Genomic DNA, 7,907 nt, shown 5'->3' on the forward strand with positions numbered 1-7,907 from the left:
CGGAGCCCAGAGCCGCAGGGCGTCGAGCGCGTGCGGCAGCCAGCGCGTGGCGGGAAGATGGACGCACACCGGCTCGTGTTGAGCCGCCGCCGCGCCCGCGTCCCCGGCTGCCCGGCGAGCCTGCCGACGGGAAGCTTTAGCCTGTGGGCTTCGGCGCCTGGGAAGACTGGCTGAGAAGCGCCTGGAATTCCGAAACCGCTCAGCCGTTAGCCCCTGGTCGGCTCTGCCCGGGATGGTACCAGCTTGAGTTTCTAATACAGACCAGAAGGAAGATAAGAAACGCCAGCGCACCGTGCAGGACCGCTCTGGAGTTCGCTGGTCTCTGTGCTCTCTTCATACTTAAGATGCAGCCGTGTCGGGTTTCTTGTCACAAGTTGAGCTCCCAGCTGTGCTCTAAAGGACGCAAAAAGTCCACTGGGATGTTGACAAGACTTTAGCAACCGTAGCTTACAATCTTCTTAAATGTATGAGTAACATTTTAAGATACTCTCTTAGAAAAATGCTTAAATGCTAGGTATTGTGGGTGATACCCACCTGTAATCTCAGCTAACCGGGAGCTTTATGCAGGAGGATCACAAATTCTAGGCCAGCCTGGGCAATTTAGGGATGCTCTTGTCTCAGAATAAATAGCCAGGCGCGCTGGGCAAGCCTGTGATCCCCAGCTCTTGAGAGGCAGAGGCAGGAGGATCGCCTCGAGGTCTAGGGCACCCTGAACTGCATAGCAAGACCAAGAAAAAAGACATCATCAAAATAACCCCTGGGTTGGATTCCCTGTTGGGGTGTCCCTTAAAAAGAATTTTAAACAACCTGAAACTGTACCTTCGCTCTTGCTACTGTCTTCCCTTGGCATTCACCATCTTTTCTGCCTACGCTCTTAACCGGTTCCCTTTCCTGTCCCTTTGTTGGTACACAGAGTATTGCTGCTGCATGTCTGAAACTGTAGTTCACAGACTTGCCTTGTGATCTTTTCCTTCCAAAACGAGGACAGACGGGGAAAAGGAAACCATGCCCTAATGGGCTGATAACTACATCTTCCGCAAACCTGACGGGCCACCCTGAGTTTCAGCCAGGCACAGGAGAACACAGTTTGCATACACTTGCAAATCTGCTTGCAGCGCCACTTCCTATTTCACAACCTAATCTCGGATGATACCACAATGCCCACAGTATGCTGATGATCGCCAACAGCAGATGGAGTCAGATAAAAAGAGCTCTCTCGGTAGTGTGTGTTTTAAAAGAACCTGATGGAGAGGGAGAAGTCACAGGCAACATTCCCTCCGCTGATTTTTAAATAACACGGGTAGCATATGTCTGGTGCCTGCGCTCAGGATCTCAACAGATCGTTTTCAGGATTTTGACATTTAACTGGCATCTCATAAAGTACCAGAGAGTTCCAAAAAGTAGAACTCAGATGTAAACTCCACACACATGCAGAGTTGAGTCGATTTGTTTGTGTAATATCCTGAGTTCCTAAAAGCTCTTGGCATAGACTAGATTCGGAAGAAATTTCTGTTGAATGTGTTTTTGAGTGAAAATGAACTTTGTAGGTTGCTGAATAAAATTGTCCTACTTTCCTCCTAATTCTTTAATAGGTAACCTACTTTTCATTGTATATTTCTACATGAAAGCACATTAACTTCTATCTGGCATCCCTGCCTTGGCTAGGCTATGAGGAAACACGAATTTGGCAGTATCTATCAGAATTACAAATGCATATGTACTCCAAACTTCCAATTTCACTTTTAGGGATTTAGTCCGGAGATGTATTTCCAACTAAAAGAAATGATAAGGTGTTTTGTTAGTGTATTTGTTTTTCTGAGGCTAGGTCTCGTTATGTAGGTCAGACTGTCCTTGAACTGATCGTGATCTGGAACCCCCAAAACTGTGAGTCAAAATAAACTTTTTATATGTTAATTATCTCAGGCATTTTGTTATACTAACACATACAAGACTGTCGAGAATAACCAGTTTTGGTGGCATAGGCCTCTAATCCCAGCATGCTGGGAAGCTGAGGCAGGATGGCTACAAATTGGAGCCTGGACAACTTACTGAATTAGGGATAACCTGTCTCAAAATAAAACATAGAAAGAGGCCGAAGATGTAGCTCAGTTGGAAGACCTTGGGTTCAAGTTCTAATAAAGAAAAAAAAAAAAAATTGCTAAAGACTGGGAACAATACTTAACCTGGCAGGGTAGATACCATGATTGTGAAGGTGGTTTTGCCAGGGCGAGGCTCATCCGTTATACTCCGAGTGTACTGACCCCTGCGATTTCCTCAAATGTGGGCAACTTGACTGCATAATTTGTGGTAGTGGGAGACTGTGTTTCCGCTCTCCCCTGGGGGGAAAAAAAGACTGGGAACAATTTAAATACCCATCAACAGGACACTAATTATGATATGTCTTTGCATTTGAACATTATACAATTGCTAGCCAAAAAGAAAGTTTTTAAGATTTAATATTAAGATTTCCCACCGGGTGTGCTGACACACGCCTGTAATACACCAGCACTCAGAAAGCTGAGGCAGGAGATCACCATGAGTTCAAGGCAAGCCTGGGCCACATAGTGAGACCCTGCCTCAAAAAGAAAAAAAAGAAATTAAGATTTCCCTAAACTAGGAGGGGTGGTGTACACCTATAATCCTAGCACCGTGGGAGGCTGAGGCAGGAATCTTGGAAATTCAAGCCTAGCCTGGGCAATTTATCAACCTGATGAGACCCTGTCACAAAATAAAAATGAAAAAGGATTGGGATGTAGCTCAACCTGATGAGACCCTGTCACAAAATAAAAATGAAAAAGGATTGGGATGTAAAGGCCTTGGATTCAATTCCCAATTCCACCAAAGGGGAAAAGAAAACTTTGCAGATATAAAATGGTGCAGAATAAGGCATTAGCTTTTGTGTTAAAAGAGGACAGACTAGCCAGGTGTGCTGGCGAAACCTGTAATCCCAGCACTCAGGAGGCTGAGGCAGGAGGATCATTACAAGTTCAGGACCAGCCTGGGCTAGAAAGTGAGTTCAAGGCCAGCCTGAACTGCATAGGGATACCCTGTCTTAAAAAGACAAAAAAAAAAAAAAAAAAAAAGGACAAACTAACCAGTTCTTAGGGTGTGGAAACTCAGTAGATAAAGGCAAAGCAGAGGGACTTTTCACTATTAGTACTAGAACTTTTGGATATTTGAAACATGAGAATACTTTTCAAAAAGGATATTTGCCAGGCATGGTGGTGCACACCTGTAATCTTGGCATGGGGGATCCTGAGGCAGGAAGATCACCTTGAGTTCAAGGCCAGCCTAAACGACAGCAAGAGCATATCTCAAAAACACCAAAGGGAAAAAAATTAAGATGTTTAATTTGAAACTTTTTCTGCTATCACTATTTGGTTATTAAAACATTTAAACTTCATCTGTTTTATGAAAATTAACCTGATTAGAAGAAGCATCAAGCTGATTCATCTATCAGGCAAACTTTTTAAAAATTTAGAAGTTTTCATCTTTGTTTGTGTTTTTTGAGACAGGCTCTCTTTATGTAGTTTAGGCTGATGTTGAACTCACTGTGTAGCCCAGGCTGGTCTCAGAATCACAGCAATTCTCCTTCCTCAGCCTCCTGAGTGCTAGGATCACAGGTGTGTGCCACCACCACACAATGCACACATCCTTGATCCTCTATATTAAACAGTGAGATTACAATTTTGGGGGCCATTTGTCTGCTAATTAAGGCCAAGGAAAATATATTTTAGGCAAAACCCTAAGGGCATGTGTTTCTGTGTGTCTGTTCATTTGTGCACTTTGTAATAGCAGCTGCTTCCGTTTCCATGGGTTACACAGATGCCATGTAACTTATTTTGCTGAACACATTTCAGGATTTGATCATATTTATTTGTATACTTCATTTCCAAAAATCTGAAAGGAAATTATGGTCATGACTACAATAGTAAACAAGTTTACAGAACACCATCTCTTTAAGGATTATTTATATTTTCTTATGAGACCTCACCATTTTTACTATATAAATTCAAGTGATCAGCTTTGTAAATTGCTAACTGGAGCTTTTTTCCCCAAAGTTACATATCCTGAACTGCTAAGCGAAAGAAAATTAGTAATTGGCCTTCAAGTTTTAACTATAAAATTAGCCAATTAATAATTCATCTACATTTCAATTGATAATTTGTTCTACTTACATCCTTTAAATTGGAAATATACTTCCCTTATTTTCATGTTTACCTCAGAGGTAGGCTCTAAGCAGTAATGATAATTCTTTTTTTTTTTTTTTGTCTTATAGAGACAGGGTCTCACTATGCAGTTCAGGCTGGTCTTGAACGTACTTTGTAGCCCAGGCTGGCCTGGAACTCACAACTATCCTCCTGCCTTAGTCATTGTTTAAATCTATTAGCCAAGTGTGGTGGCACGCAGCTGGAATCCCAACATTCAGGAAGCTGAGGCAGGAAGATCACCTTGAGTTTGAGGCCAACCTGGGCTACACAGTGAGTTCAAGGCCAGCCTGCACTACATAGGGAGACCCTGTCTCAAAAAAATAAAATCAATGAGTGCTACTGCTCTCAGGATGGATGAGAGATTAACTGAAAGGATATATCCTAGCATGTTCTCATTAGGGCATAGCTTCCTTTTTGTAGTGTGTTCTTGATTTGGCTTTAGAAAAAGATCACAAAGGGGAGTAGATGGGAAATAATCTGAGAAGCAGCAGCTAAAATCGTGCCAGACCCAAACCCAGCAATTGGTAATTAGTCAGAAAGCGATAAAGCTGAAATTCTATGGTAGTCAGAGAATGATAAAGTTGAAATACTATGGAGATTTTTCACCTTCTAGTGAAAGGATGGTTTGGTAGAAGGCCAGGGGAGGTAAGCCTTCACAGATTCATGCAGGGAGGAGAATAAAGTGTGCTTCTTTATTGAGTTCCTGCAGACAAGGATTGGAATGCGAGCAACGTACCTGGGGGTGAATAAGCAGCAGCAGAGGGAGTGAGAGGAAGGGAGGGAGGGGTCAAGGAGTGTGTGATCCACCCACAGGGCAACCAGAGTTCAAGCGCCTAAGAAAATTCTGGGAGCAGAGAGATAGTGACCTCTCTTCTATTTTCAAATAAAAGTTGGTAGCACAAAGCTGAAATACGCACTGACTTTGTGGGATTTTAGCATATATGTGTAGGATTTTAGCATATATGTCCAGCGTCCTAATCATATTTTTCTAGAACTGTTGAATGATTCCTCCAGCTCCACAGTAGCAGGGGCCTTATGCCACTTTAGACTTCCGCTTGTGAGCTTCTGTTGCACGCTGTGTGTGTACTGCCAGCGCACCCAGAGAATTGAATAAAATGGGTTTGAGGAGCTGAGCATGGTGACCCATGCCTATGACCCCAGCCCTGGGGAGGCTGAGGCCAGCCTGGGCTCCATGGTGAACCCGTCTCAAAACAGCACAGTATCAGAATTTTAAAATGCACACTGCCATCTTTATGGGTATATAGAGCACAACCTGTCATTTCCTAGTGTCAGTCCAAATAACTCCAAACTGTGAGATCAACTCCAAGTCAGATAGATACGTAGCAGTTTATCTAAACAGCTATCTAAATAGCTGAAAATCGAAAGGCGGGTGTTGACATTTACTGGAATGCAGTCCACGCACAAAACTTTCACTTAGTCTGAAACTCTGATGGGTTCAGTGGGCTGCCCACCGCCCTCCCCAGACCTGCTGTCCTCTAGCGGTCCAGTCCTTCCTTGTGCCCTGAGGCTAACTCCTAGCAATCCGTCAGGCAGGCTCCCTTGCTCTGTGACTGCTGGCTGGGAGGCGCAGGCAGGACCGGCAGGCGGACGCCAGAGTAGTGTTGGCCCGCTCTCTGGCTGCCTGTCTGGGCTCCGCCTCCCTCCACCGGCGCAGCCCTCAGCGTGCCTTCCACGTGCTGCCTGCTCCCTCTGAGCTCTGTAGCTCTGGTCCTCTTCCACCTGGAGGCTCAGGGGTGCACAGGGCCCCCGACTCTACTAGTGCCTCCCCATCCTGTGGGTTCCTGCTCCTCTGCAAACGCTGTCATCCTTAGTTTTGCTTCTGCTCAATTCAGTGGGGTGGAGTTTTCCTGAGTGATGCACTTGGTTAAGGATTTTTGTTTACTTTATTTTTTGCTGTAGTGGGGATTGAACCCAGAGCCTTCAAATTGGACTACAGTCCCAGCTCTTTTTTTCTCTCTCTCGAGACAGGGTCTTGCTAAAGGGTCCAGGTTGGACTCAAACTTCTACTCTACCTGCCTCAGCCTCCCTAGTGCTGGGACTACCACCACACCCAGTTTAGTTATTTTCTTGACAAAGAACAGTTCAGAAGCAGGACAGGTCTTTAATAAATATTTATACAGCCAAAATGAGAAGGATTCCAAGGATTATCTTACCAAAGAAATAATAGCCAATTTCAGCAAATGTTCAGTTGAGGGGAGAAAACATAGAACCAGGCATAGTGGTGCACGACTGTAATCCCACCACTTGGGAAGGCTGGGGCAGGAGGATTGCCATAAGTTTGTGGCCATCCTAGGCTACATAGTGAGTTCAAGGTCACTCTGAACCACGTAGCAAGATCCTGTCGCACAAAGAAAAAGAAGTGGAGATGGAGGATATGTTTGAAAAAGAAAAATTGGAAAGAGCTGCACATGATAGCACACACCTATAATCCCAGTTGGTTGGGAGGCTGCAGCAGGAACGTCACAGGTTGGAAGAAGAGGCAGAGGAAGACAGTTTGGACCTGGCTTCCGGAAGGCTCCCGTGGAGGTCTGCCTGAGCTACATAGTGAGGCCAAGGCCAGCCTGGACTGCATGGGGAGACCACGGTCTCAACAAAATAAAACAACACCAAGGTTAGCCCTTCCACCAGAAGTCCCCTCCGGCTCCATCACACCCTGGGAGAGGTGTACGGCTGTCCTCTCAGAATCTGAGGCGTTGTCCTGAGGGAAGTCATTTGTAATGACAAGGATGAGGACTGTAAAGGGTTCCATTTGAGTCATTAACTGCAGAATGAGGGGATGAGCCAAACACCTCAGTAGGCCCTGTCCTTCCTTTTTCCAGAAGTTAGGCAGTCTTGTGCCCAGCAGCTCTCAACCCATGTTGCAGCCTCAGACAAAGACCTAAGCAGAGGAGGACATATTAGGGTGCACATGTTCTGGAAGTTTAGAGCCTTACTTTTGAGTGGAAGCCAAATAGTGGTATTAAGATAGCACAGAGGGGTGGGGAAAATTAGACAAACGGTTGAAGTTCGAGGAATATCAGTGATAAAGAGTAGATGAGTCTCACCCAGTGGCACCCAAGGGGGTTTGGTATAATGTTCTTTCCTATTACAGCAAGTCTCTTAAAAGAATTTAATGGATCTGGGGACTAACAGGTGGGTAATGTTTTGGTTTTTGTTTGTTTGTTTGTTTGCTGTTTTAGTTTATTGAGACAAATCTCATTATGTAGTCCAAGATGGTCTTGAGCTCACTGTGTAGCCCTGGCTGGTCTCAAACTTGCAATGATCTTCCTGCCTCAGCCTCCCAAGTGCTGGGATTACAGGTGTGCGCCACCATGCCCAGCTAGTAGGTGATGTTGGGCAGGCAAAAGTTAGTGCTTTGGCTGTTACTCAGTCCTGTGATTTTCTTTAATTGCAGCCATGGGATTGTTGCATTTAGGAACAGAAAGCATGACAGGGTGATTCTTTAGGTGGGGTAAGAATATAAAAATGGCACATCTGGTGTGAGGAGGGTACAGATGAACTCAGTAGGTAACACCCTGCAGTATGTGAAGGGGGGCATGAGAAATTAACTATCAGAATGATGGCGGCATCATTATCCCTTGAGAGGAACTGGCAGAGTCAGCGATTGGCAAGGTTGCTGGTGGGACGACAGTGCCGACCTCCATGAACAGGGCTTGTGTGGGAAGGATCAGAGAG

Source organism: Chinchilla lanigera, unplaced genomic scaffold (genome assembly GCF_000276665.1).
Source record: "Chinchilla lanigera isolate Chin_1 unplaced genomic scaffold, ChiLan1.0 scaffold00028, whole genome shotgun sequence".
Taxonomy (NCBI): Eukaryota; Metazoa; Chordata; class Mammalia; order Rodentia; family Chinchillidae; genus Chinchilla; species Chinchilla lanigera.